The 12404-nt window shown below is 49.9% G+C and overlaps 1 long non-coding RNA gene across 1 annotated transcript; it reads right to left on the bottom strand.

The window, feature by feature from the left end:
- Positions 1 to 5744: 5744 nt before the first annotated feature.
- LOC148383086 (uncharacterized) lies at positions 5745 to 11602 on the bottom strand. The gene is made up of 5 exons (XR_015853531.1): positions 11513 to 11602; positions 7219 to 7248; positions 6861 to 7028; positions 6672 to 6748; positions 5745 to 6204 (listed from the first exon to the last, which is right to left on the bottom strand). It is a non-coding gene; the product is annotated as an uncharacterized LOC148383086 (long non-coding RNA).
- Between the last annotated feature and the right edge of the window lie 802 nt (positions 11603 to 12404).

Genomic DNA, 12404 nt, shown 5'->3' with positions numbered 1-12404 from the left:
AACTAGCTTTGGAATGTTGTGTCATTTTCATCCACAAATTCTTTGGTTGACTGGAAAATGACATTTGCTTTTCTCCGCATTTTCCCAGCCACGTTCGGGGGGGGGGGGGGGGGGGGGGTTGGTCCAGTAATGCCAGACGGATGAGTGACTGAAGAATGTAGCTATTTTGTCTGAGAAAAAGGTGTGCTCATTGATGAGCTTACCTGTCCTTGTTGCTTCAGCGCTGACTCCAGATCTGCTACTCTGCTTTGATAGTGACCCATTTCTACCATCAGCTTTTCTCTGGTCTGAAAGGAGGAGGAGGGAGGCTCCTCCTCCTCCTTTCAGACCAGAGAACACCCGAGGCTGGGTGAGAACGGGGAGGCTGCGACCCGGCCGGGGGTTGCGGGAAGGGGCGCCACCTTGATCTCCTTCTCGGCGTCGTAGTCCCCTTTCGCTGGTCTGGGCTAGCAGAGCGTAGGCTCGTTGCAGCGCTTGATATTCTTGCGTCAGCTGGCGGTAGCGAAGCTCCGCCTCTTCATGCACACACCAATAGTACCAGAATCAGTCAGACCGGCGACAAAGCACCCGCGACGCAAAGACGAGTCCGATTCCAGGCTGAAGAGGAATGTTTGGTGCCAATACGCTGGCAGAAATGGCGGGCTACCTCTTCGGGTTCCGTGTCGGGGGTTCTGTCGGTGTGAAAAGACAAGGACGATCCGTCCGAGTCCACCAACACGTCTTCGTCGTAGCCGTAAAATGTTTCGATGACCTGCGGGCGCGGAAGCAAACATCTCTCTGAACAAACTGAAGCGACACCTCACGATGAATCGACGAGAGGAACGATAGCGAGAAAAAGGCCATTTCATCTTGCGCAACACCAAGCAGCCGCAAACAAACAGACTCACCTTACAGGACCTCACGCTTTGTTCCTCCTCAGAGATTCTCGACGTCGGTATCGTAGCAGCAAATCTCTCTCCTGTCGACACAAATAATCCGCCTTTGAGATTCTTTGGATGCAAAGGGAACGAACGGCTCCGGCGCAGAAACAAACGCGACTCACAATGACATTTCTGACATGAGCTCCTGTCTCCAGAGCCTGAAAAACACGTCACCGGCGATGATTGGAGGGACGCTCGTCTTTTCCAAAAGTGACAACTACAGGGTGTGTCAGGGTTTTCCAGATTATCTTTATCGTATCATTGTGTTGCTTTGACTTTGACTGCGACCTGTAATAAATAATATTATTTATCCCTTATTTATCCCTATCGCTTATCCCTTCCTACACAAAGTCGTAAAACACCCCTTGCTATGTTTTGACTAGAGGTCAAGGGCTTCCTCTATTCAATCCACTCTTACACCCACCCTGTTTCTCTTAATTAAAATGCTCGTGCAGGAGCCGAGAGTCAGACTTCATTCGTACAACGGATGGACTCTCCACCTGCAGGTGTCCAAAAGAACTTACTTGTCTCCCGTGTGGTTCTTGCAAAATAAGTTGGAGCGAGCGCAACTCTAACAGGGTGCATTTTGCCACTAGCTGCCTACGGACAATGACGTCGCGCTCGCGGCTCATGGTTGACGGGCTGAGCAGCCGGGCAAGTCCGTCGTTTTCAGCGCACAGCGAGTGGCAAAGGCGCTGACAAAACGGGAGCTTTGAGCTGCTGAAAACGGCAAAACAAGTCTAAAGCGTGTTCAAACGCGTGCGCACAATGCTCCTGCTTGAAAGGTCGGAATTTAAGGGGCCAATTTTTTGGATGGCGGCCGCCGGCCAAGCTTTGGACGGAAAAGGTTTCCTGGCGACAGCGAGCGAGCGCGGCGCTGCCGTACGTGCACCGAGTCGCCTGCCTGAAGACCTTGGACAAGTCGTCGATGATGTGCCGCTGCTCCACAACTTGAAGGAACTCCATTTCACCGTCCTGCTGGCCGCAACCGCGGTCCAGGTCATTGAGCGAACTAGGCCTTCTCTGTGGAACACAAATGCAGTGGACTCTGTTGGCACGCCGCCGTTGTCCGCGTCGACTTACCAAGCTTGCCATCTCCTCGTTCTCCTGGGTGACAAAGCGCACTTTGTTTTCAAGGCGACACAGCACCAGCGAGAGTTCTTCATTCTTCCTGCTCAGGCGTTTGTTTTTGTACAGGAGTGGCAGAAACTGGCTTTCTGTTTCTCTCAGTCGCTTTAGCTGCAAGCATGAAGTGCGGGATGTGAAAGACGCACAACACGCGGGCCAGAACGTATCCATTCCTTTTGCATCGGTTTGAACGGAATCGTGGCTTTGGCTCCCAATAAAAGACATCTACCAGGCAACCGACTCGCCGCGCCGCTCAACTAATAAGCAAGCGCAATGGGTGCCTCGCTGGATGGCGCGCATCAAACGTAGCGCAAACCTTCAAGCGTGCCGTCAATAAATTACCAGTTCATTGCGCTCTTCAGAAAGCAGGGCGTTTCGATCCTCCAGTTTCCTGATGACTGCGCTGAGCTCAGCGATTTTCAGATGAAACCGTCGCGTGTCCCGATCCTCCTGAGACTGAAAACGCCCCGCAACACACACACACAAGCACTCGTTCAAAGTTCAAAACTGTTTTTGTGCTACCTTCCTCCAGCAACGAACTAAGTCATGCGTACTGCAAGTGTGTGATGAGGTGGCTTACGCAATGAAGAGGATTGCTAGTAGCGGCGTTGACCCCACTTCCAGGGTAGTTTAGGCCCGCCCTTTGGGAATCCCTCAGGGCAGCGATCTGCTGCTCGGCAGCCTGAGTCTGCAGCTGAAGGCGGTGGGCGTGGCCGGCCCCAGGGCTTCATCCAAAACACTAACCGCTCTGTCTTTCAGCTTGATCTCATCCGTCTGGATGTACAAACGGGGAGCGCTCAGGCAGGCGGGCAAACTCATTTGCCAGAATTGTGACAAAAACAAAGAGAGCAACCGGCCAATTTTTTTCTGGAATCGACTAGAACACCTTTGCTGTGACAAAAGCGAAGCGAGCAACCGGACATTTTCTTCTTGTGAAATAGAATAGAATAGAATGCCTTAGGTGTCATTGCACTGCAGGTATACAACGAAATTGGGAACATAGCCACGCACCGCGCATCTGATCAGTCCTACCAGTCGGCGGATCTCCCTCTCGCAGTCTCTCTTGGTTCGGCTCAGCTCCTCCCGATGCTGGTGATGAGCCGATCGGAGCTCGGCCGCTCGGGACTGCCAGGCCTGCTGGGCCGCTGCCAGGGCTTCTTCCGCGCTCCTGGTGGAGGCGACACCGCTCGGTCTCCCGACACCGCCGCGTCTCCTCCACCTCCGCCAGCAAAGCGCCCCCCCTCCTCACCTGAGCAGACATTGCGCCACACCGGGCCGTTGAGACCGCAACGGAGCGCCGCGACGCTTACTGGGGACAAGCTACACAATACGGTAGCGGCCGCATCGAAGCCCGACGTGGCGTGCGGATAGTCAGACACGGATAGAGCGGATCACCTTGTCCATGGAGCCGTCCCTCAGGCTGAGGACCAAGGCATTCAGTCGCTGGATCTCTCCATCTTTGATTTTGATCACTCTCATCAGCTCCATTTCATGCTGCCGCAGTAATGTCTCCCTGGTAATGGCTAACTCTTTCTGCTTCTCCTCATGGAGTTTGCTTTTGAGTTCCGTCATGGCGGCGGTGGCACGGTGGTGCTCCGCCCGCAGGTCCTGACTTCTCTCTCTCTCCAGACAGCTGACCTGACATGACTTAGACTTAGACAAACTTTATTGTCATCTTGTCTGCACATGGTGCATACAAAACGAAATTCCGTTGCATACGTCTTACAACAAAGTAGTGATATTGCAGTTGAATAGAAGTAACATATCCTATGAAAATATATATATATACATATATACTATATATATATATATATATATATATATAAAATAAGTATAAAGTGCAGCAGTGATAATTATGCAATAGTGCAAGTAGGCAAAACAGTATTCAAGAGTGTGCAGAGGAATGCTAAACCATGTATTAAACTTCTATTTAAAGGGTTTATACAAGTTCAGTAAAGTTGGTAGTGCGAGATAGTGCAAGATAGAGGTCCGTAGTGTCATAAAGTACAGTTCTGTGAATGTGTGATGCAGAGTTCAGTTTAGAGCTCAACAGTTCTAGTGTTCAACAGTCTGATGACAGCAGGGAAAAAGCTGTTGCAGAACCTGGTGGACCTGCAGCGGATGCTGCAAACCTCTTCCCAGAGGGCAGCAGGGAGAACAGTCCATGGTGGGGGTGTGATGGGTCATTGATGATGTTACGGGCACGGGACATGCAGCGCTGAGATGAAATGTCCTGAATGGAGGGAAGAGGAGCCCCTATGATCCTCTCTGCTGTCCTCACCACTCTCCTCACGTTCTTCCAATCGGAGGCGGTGCAGCCTCCACACCACACAGAGAGACAGCTTGTCAGAATGCTCTCTATGGTGCTCCTGTAGAACGTCCTCATGATGGGTGGGGGCAGGTGGGCTCTCCTCATCCTCCGCAGGAAGTACAAGCGCTTCTGTGCCCTCTTGACCAGTGCCGTAGTGTTCATAGTCCAGGTGAGGTCTTCTGTGATGTGGACCCCCAGGAATTTGGTGGTGCTGACCACCTCCACAGCTGAGCTGTTGATGATCAGTGGAGCGTGGTGAGGCTGTTTTTTCCTGAAGTCGACGATGATCTCCTTCATCTTCTCCTCATTCAGGATCAGGCTGTTTTCTCTGCACCAGCCCACCAGCTGCTCCACCTCCTCTCTGTAGTCCAGGTCGTTGTTGTCTCTGATGAGCCCCACCACCGTTGTGTCGTCTGCTGACTTCACGATGTGATTGGTGGTGAACCTGAGGACGCAGTCGTGTGTCATCAGGGTGCACAGCAGGGGGCTCAGGACGCAGCCCGGAAGGGAGCCTGTGCTGAGGGTGATGACATCAGAGGTGTTCTGTCCGACCCGGACTGACTGAGGTCTGTTGGTGAGGAAGTCTAGCAGCCAGTTGCGAAGGGGGGTGTTGAAGCCCAGGTGTTCCAATTTTCCTACCAGATGCTGTGGGATGATGGTGTTAAACGCTGAGCTGAAGTCCAGGAACAGCCTCCGCACATGGGTGTTCTTCTCCTCCAGGTGAGCCAGGCTCAGGTGAAGAACGGAGGAGATGGCGTCCTGAGTGGAGCGGTTTTGCCGGTCGGCAAACTGGAACGGGTCAAATAATAGGGGGAGTCTGGAAACGATGTGACCTTTAAGCAGCCTTTCGAAGCACTTCATCATAACCGGAGTCAGTGCAACAGGCCGGTAATCATTAAATGAGGTGATTTGAGGTTTCTTCGGCACCGGAATGATGGAGGCAGTCTTAAAGCACGCCGGCACTGTGGCTTGGCCCAGCGAGGTGTTAAAAATGTCTGTGATGACCCCAGCCAGATGACTTGCACATTCCCTGAACACACGCCCAGGAATGTTGTCGGGGCCAGGGGCCTTACAGGGGTTGACTCTCCTCAGGGTCTTCAACACATCGGCGGAGTCAAGGCAGAGTACCTCCTCTTCCTGATGGGGGACAGTTTTAACTGCTGGAGTGCCGTTTAGTGCCTCGAACCTCCCAAAGAAGTTATTTAGACCATTTAGAAAGTCAGCATCAACTACACCCACCGGGGGGGGGGAGGGTGAGTTGTAGTCTGTAATCGCCCGTATGCCTTGCCACATACTCCTGATGTTTTTGACGTCGTGGAAACGATCCTGAAATTTTCGACTGCGGTCTCGCTTCGCTATCCTGATGGCACGGTTCAAGTTGGCTCTCGCTGTCCTCAGTGTCTCCTTGTCGCCAGACTTGAAGGCAGAGTTCCGCGCTCGTAGCGTTTGACGTACCTCCTCAGTCATCCAGGGTCGTTGGTTGCCCCGGGTGATGATATTCTTAGTGGTGCTGACGTCCTCGGTGCATTTGTTGATGTAGGCTGACACAGTCATGGCACACGCATGTCTAATCTACATCGGGAAAACTGGGAGGGAGGGAGGCAGGCAGGGAGGCAGGCAGGGAGGCAGGCAGGGAGGCAGGCAGTGTCTGTCTGTTGAGGTTTTCACCTTGTTCTTCTCCTGCTGAAGTTCTAACTGGACGTCCATCAGTTTGGTTCTCAGCTCGTCATTGGCGGCCTGAAGGGCGTCCGTTCGCTCCGCCTTGGCCCGCCCTGCCGGAGCTCGTTTGGACATCTCTTACTCGAGTCTCGCCCGGTCGTCAGTCAGAGATCACAACATTTGTACCTGGAGAGCACAAACGCAGCGCTGTTTTCCACTGGCTTCGAACTCAACTTCAATCGGTACCGTAACTTACAACATCATAAACATAGAACTAGCTTGACTTATTCATTGAATAAATGCATTTGGTTCTTCAAAACTGCATCACGCAACATAGCGTGACCGAGACGGCCGTTATCCACCTGCGTGAAGTTATTTGGTGAAATGAATGAGATGTTTAAGACACCATCGTTCTGTCTCTATGTAGATGAAGGGAAATAATCGATTGCTGAAGGTCCAAAGGTGTTGTGATAAACAAATAAACATATTAGTGATTAGTGACATATTTGTGATAAACATATTAGGCAGGATAATCACATATGTTAACGTGACTGCCCACACTGTATTTATTTATGGTTATTTGTTAAATCGAGTACTGTTAGACATGAAATAGGAAGTGTTTAACATAAATGGAAGACGAAAGGGGTACTCACCATTGTAGCTCCTGCTGGTCAATGATACGAGCCTCTTCTTGCAGTGGAAAACATACAGCCAACAAACACCGTGGAACCTAAAGGAATGAAATTAAACATTAACATTTAGCCTCAACCAACATTCACAGATACAACGCAACGCAAACTACACAAACGTAAATCTTTTTAAACACAATGAGTTGTACTTACCGTGTACGCTCTAGACGGTCCACTTGCAAGCAGAAAATAAAGATATTTCTGTTGATAATCGTCGTGTTTGTATCCGGTGTCTCGCTCAAGGCCATTGCGCCCACAGATTTGAATTTTGGCGAGAGTTCAGCCTATTGACGTCATTTCCGCGGTGTAATACCCGCATATCTGAAACGGCAAAGTTAAGAGTAGAGTTAAATAAAGTTTTTAGTCAACGCAATAATTTACAACCGTTGACCAGTCGAAATAATCGTCGAAATTTGGCGTCTGTGGCTGGAAGCAGACGCCGAGTTCGACATTCCTCCCAAACGCCACACTCCCTCGCTTTTCAGGGCTAAAAAAAAACAGTTGTAATTACCTTGTACGCTCTAGACGGTCAAGTTGCAAGCTGAAAACAAAAATATTTGCCTTGTTAGTCATCGTGTTACTAACCGCTGTGTCTTGTTTGCCAGAACTGCCGCTTTCCTACTTCCTGTTGCAAGCCACGCCCACGGATTATAATTTTGCCGTGAGTTCCGCCTATTGACGTCATGTCCGCGTCACATGACTGCGACGTAATATTATCTAAAACTGTTTGTGCGGTATTGTGTTGTTCTGTGCGGTATTGTGTTATTCTGTGCGGCGTCGTGTTGTTCTGTGCGGCGTCGTGTTGTTCAGTGCGACGTCGTGTTGTTCAGTGCGGCATGGTGTTGTTCAGTGCGGCATGGTGTTGTTCAGTGCGGCATGGTGTTGTTCAGTGCGGCATAATGTTGTTCAGTGCGGCATAATGTTGTTCAGTGCGGCATGGTGTTGTTCAGTGCGGCATGGTGTTGTTCAGTGCGGCATGGTGTTGTTCAGTGCGGCATAATGTTGTTCAGTGCGCCATAATGTTGTTCAGTGCGGCATGGTGTTGTTCAGTGCGGGATGGTGTTGTTCAGTGCAGGATGGTGTTGTTCAGTGCGGGATCGTGTTGTTCAGTGCGGCATGGTGTTGTTCAGTGCGGCATGGTGTTGTTCAGTGCGGCATAATGTTGCTCAGTGCGGCATGGTGTTGTTCAGTGCGGCATGGTGTTGTTCAGTGCGGCATGGTGTTGTTCAATGCGGCATGGTGTTGTTCAGTGCGGCATAATGTTGTCCAGTGCGCCATAATGTTGTTCAGTGCGGCATGGTGTTGTTTAGTGCGGGATGGTGTTGTTCAGTGCAGGATGGTGTTGTTCAGTGCGGCATGGTGTTGTTCAATGCGGCATGGTGTTGTTCAGTGCGGGATGGTGTTGTTCAGTGCGGCATGGTGTTGTTCAGTGCGGCATAATGTTGTTCAGTGCGGCATGGTGTTGTTCAGTGCGGCATGGTGTTGTTCAGTGCGGCATGGTGTTGTTCAGTGCGGCATGGTGTTGTTCAGTGCGGAATGGTGTTGTTCAGTGCGGCATGGTGTTGTTCAGTGCGGGATGGTGTTGTTCAATGCGGGATCGTGTTGTTCAGTGCGGGGTGGTGTTGTTCAGTGCAGGATGGTGTTGTTCAGTGCAGGATGGTGTTGTTCAGTGCGGCATGGTGTTGTTCAATGCAGGATCGTGTTGTTCAGTGCAGCATAATGTTGTTCAGTGCAGCATGGTGTTGTTCAGTGCGGCATGGTGTTGTTCAATGCGGCATGGTGTTGTTCAGTGCGGGATGGTGTGTTTCAGTGCGGCATGGTGTTTTTCAGTGCGGCATAATGTTGTTCAGTGCGGCATGGTGTTGTTCAGTGCGGCATGGTGTTGTTCAGTGCGACATAATGTTGTTCAGTGCGGCATAATGTTGTTCAGTGCGGCATGGTGTTGTTCAGTGCGGCATGGTGTTGTTCAGTGCGGCATGGTGTTGTTCAGTGCGGCATGGTGTTGTTCAGTGCAGGATGTTGTTGTTCAGTGCAGGATGGTGTTGTTCAATGCGGCATGGTGTTGTTCAGTGCGGGATGGTGTTGTTCGGTGCAGAATGGTGTTGTTCAGTGCGGCATGGTGTTGTTCAGTGCGGAATGGTGTTGTTCAGTGCGGCATGGTGTTGTTCAGTGCGGCATGGTGTTGTTCAGTGCAGGATGGTGTTGTTCAATGCGGGATGGTGTTCAGTGCGGGATGGTGTTGTTCAGTGCAGGATGGTGTTGTTCAGTGCGGCATGGTGTTGTTCAATGCGGCATGGTGTTGTTCAGTGCAGGATGGTGTTGTTCAGTGCGGCATGGTGTTGTTCAATGCGGCATGGTGTTGTTCAATGCGGCATGGTGTTGTTCAGTGCGGCATGGTGTTGTTCAGTGCGGCATGGTGTTGTTCAGTGCAGCGTAATGTTGTTCAGTGCGGCATGGTGTTGTTCAGTGCGGAATGGTGTTGTTCAGTGCGGCATGGTGTTGTTCAGTGCGGGATGGTGTTGTTCAGTGCGGCATAGTGTTGCTCAGTGCGGCATGGTGTTGTTCATTGCGGGATGGTGTTGTTCATTGCGGCATGGTGTTGTTCAGTGCGGCATGGTGTTGTTCAGTGCGGCATGGTGTTGTTCAGTGCGGCATAATGTTGTTCAGTGCGCCATAATGTTGTTCAGTGCGGCATGGTGTTGTTCAGTGCGGGATGGTGTTGTTCAGTGCAGGATGGTGTTGTTCAGTGCGGCATGGTGTTGTTCAATGCGGGATCGTGTTGTTCAGTGCGGCATGGTGTTGTTCAGTGCGGCATGGTGTTGTTCAGTGCGGCATGGTGTTGTTCAGTGCGGCATAATGTTGTTCAGTGCGGCATAATGTTGTTCAGTGCGGCATAATGTTGTTCAGTGCGGCATAATGTTGTTCAGTGCGGGATGGTGTTGTTCATTGCGTCATGGTGTTGTTCAGTGCGGCATGGTGTTGTTCAGTGCGGCATGGTGTTGTTCAGTGCGGGATGGTGTTGTTCAGTGCAGGATGGTGTTGTTCAGTGCGGCATGGTGTTGTTCAGTGCGGCATGGTGTTGTTCATTTCGGCATAATGTTGTTCAGTGCGGCATAATGTTGTTTAGTGCGGCATGGTGTTGTTCAGTGCGGGATGGTGTTGTTCAGTGCGTTATAATGTTGTTCAGTGCGGCATGGTGTTGTTCAGTGCGGCATGGTGTTGTTCAGTGCGGCATGGTGTTGTTCAGTGCGGCATAATGTTGTTCAGTGCGGCATAATGTTGTTCAGTGCGGCATGGTGTTGTTCAGTGCGGGATGGTGTTGTTCAGTGCGGGATGGTGTTGTTCAGTGCGGCATGGTGTTCAATGCAGAATGGTGTTGTTCAGTGCAGGATGGTGTTGTTCAGTGCGGCATGGTGTTGTTCAGTGCGGCATAATGTTGTTTAGTGCGGCATGGTGTTGTTCAGTGCGGGATGGTGTTGTTCAGTGCGTTATAATGTTGTTCAGTGCGGCATGGTGTTGTTCAGTGCAGCGTAATGTTGTTCAGTGCGGCATGGTGTTGTTCAGTGCGGAATGGTGTTGTTCAGTGCGGCATGGTGTTGTTCAGTGCGGGATGGTGTTGTTCAGTGCGGCATGGTGTTGCTCAGTGCGGCATGTTGTTGTTCAGTGCGGGATGGTGTTGTTCATTGCGGCATGGTGTTGTTCAGTGCGGCATGGTGTTGTTCAGTGCGGCATGGTGTTGTTCAGTGCGGCATAATGTTGTTCAGTGCGCCATAATGTTGTTCAGTGCGTTATAATGTTGTTCAGTGCGGCATAATGTTGTTCAGTGCGGGATGGTGTTGTTCATTGCGGCATGGTGTTGTTCAGTGCGGCATGGTGTTGTTCAGTGCGGCATGGTGTTGTTCAGTGCGGGATGGTGTTGTTCAGTGCGTTATAATGTTGTTCAGTGCGGCATGGTGTTGTTCAGTGCGGCATGGTGTTGTTCAGTGCGGCATGGTGTTGTTCAGTGCGGCATAATGTTGTTCAGTGCGGCATAATGTTGTTCAGTGCGGCATGGTGTTGTTCCGTGCGGGATGGTGTTGTTCAGTGCGGGATGGTGTTGTTCAGTGCGGCATGGTGTTCAATGCGGAATGGTGTTGTTCAGTGCAGGATGGTGTTGTTCAGTGCGGCATGGTGTTGTTCAGTGCGGCATAATGTTGTTCAGTGCGGCATGGTGTTGTTCAGTGCGGCATGGTGTTGTTCAGTGCGGCATGGTGTTGTTCAGTGCGGCATAATGTTGTTCAGTGCGGCATGGTGTTGTTCAGTGCGGCATGGTGTTGTTCAGTGCGGCATAATGTTCAGTGCGGCATAATGTTGTTCAGTGCGGCATGGTGTTGTTCAGTGCGGGATGGTGTTGTTCAGTGCAGGATGGTGTTGTTCAGTGCGGCATGGTGTTCAGTGCGGGATGGTGTCTTTCAGTGCGGCATGGTGTCGTTCAGTGCGGCATGGTGTCTTTCAGTGCGGCATGGTGTCGTTCAGTGAGGCATGGTGTTGTTCAGTGCGGCATGGTGTTGTTTAGTGCGGCATGGTGTTGTTCAGTGCGGGATGGTGTTGTTCAGTGCGGGATGGTGTTGTTCAGTGTGGCATGGTGTTCAGTGCGGCATGGTGTTGTTCAGTGCGGTATCGTGTTTCTCAGTGCGGTATCGTGTTGTTCAGTGCAGTATCATTGTGTTGTTCGTATTGTGTTTAACACTTAGCCTCTAACACTTAGCCTCTAACACTTAGCCTCTAGCATCTAGAAGGTAAATAAATAGGAAGGAAGGACTCACCGGTGACGTCTTCGCCCACGTCCAAGCGTTGTACTTTGTATTTTCATCCTTCTGACAGTGGAAAACATAGCCAACAAACACCGTGGAACCTAAACGAATGAAAGAAAACTATCATTTGGCCACAACCAACATTCACAGATACAACACAATGTGACGTGCGGGGTTGAGGTTAAAGGTTGAGTGAAGGGCCCTCGTTTTAAACTACTTTTTTGAAAAGGATTGGGAACAAGTAAGACGTATTTAATTTATTTAATGGGAAGTAGTAAGAGCTATTGAATTTAATCTATGTATTATATTCTATTGTATTGTATTCTGTTGTATTCTTTTGGATTGTATTCACACTAACCCCACTAAAACTTCAGCCCACAAAAACTCGCCTCTGGCGCCTAGCCTCTGGCACTTAGCCTCTAACACTTAGCCTTTAACACTTAGCCTTTAACACTTAGCCTTTAACACTTAGCCTAGAAGGTGAATAAATAGGGTTAAAGGTTGAGTGAAGGGACCTCGTTTTAAACTACTTTTTTGTAAAGGAGTGGGAACAAGTAAGACGTATTTAATTTATTTAATGGGAAGTAGTAAGACTTATTAAATTTATTTAATCTACTTTTCTTCCCAGGCAAAATTTGATGTGCTGCAATTCCAAATTTCCAAAGTGAATGAAGGAATGAAGTCCTTTAAATTATGATTTTGTATAAATACTAGGCATTAACACAAAATCGACGGCACAAAATGGGCAGACTTTACTTGTTTGAAAAGGACTGGTTACAAGACAGACTTTTTTAATTTATTTAATGGGAAGAAGACTTATTTAGTTTAATTGATCTATTTTTGTTCCCTGGCAAAATTCGATTTGCTGCAATTCCAAATTTCCAAAGTGAATGAAGGAAAGAAG

Source organism: Syngnathus floridae, chromosome 17 (genome assembly GCF_059516105.1).
Source record: "Syngnathus floridae isolate MCC-2025c chromosome 17, RoL_Sflo_1.0, whole genome shotgun sequence".
Lineage (NCBI taxonomy): Eukaryota > Metazoa > Chordata > Actinopteri > Syngnathiformes > Syngnathidae > Syngnathus > Syngnathus floridae.
The sequence above is the reverse complement of the archived record's forward strand: the minus strand, read 5'-3'. Positions and strand labels throughout refer to the sequence as shown.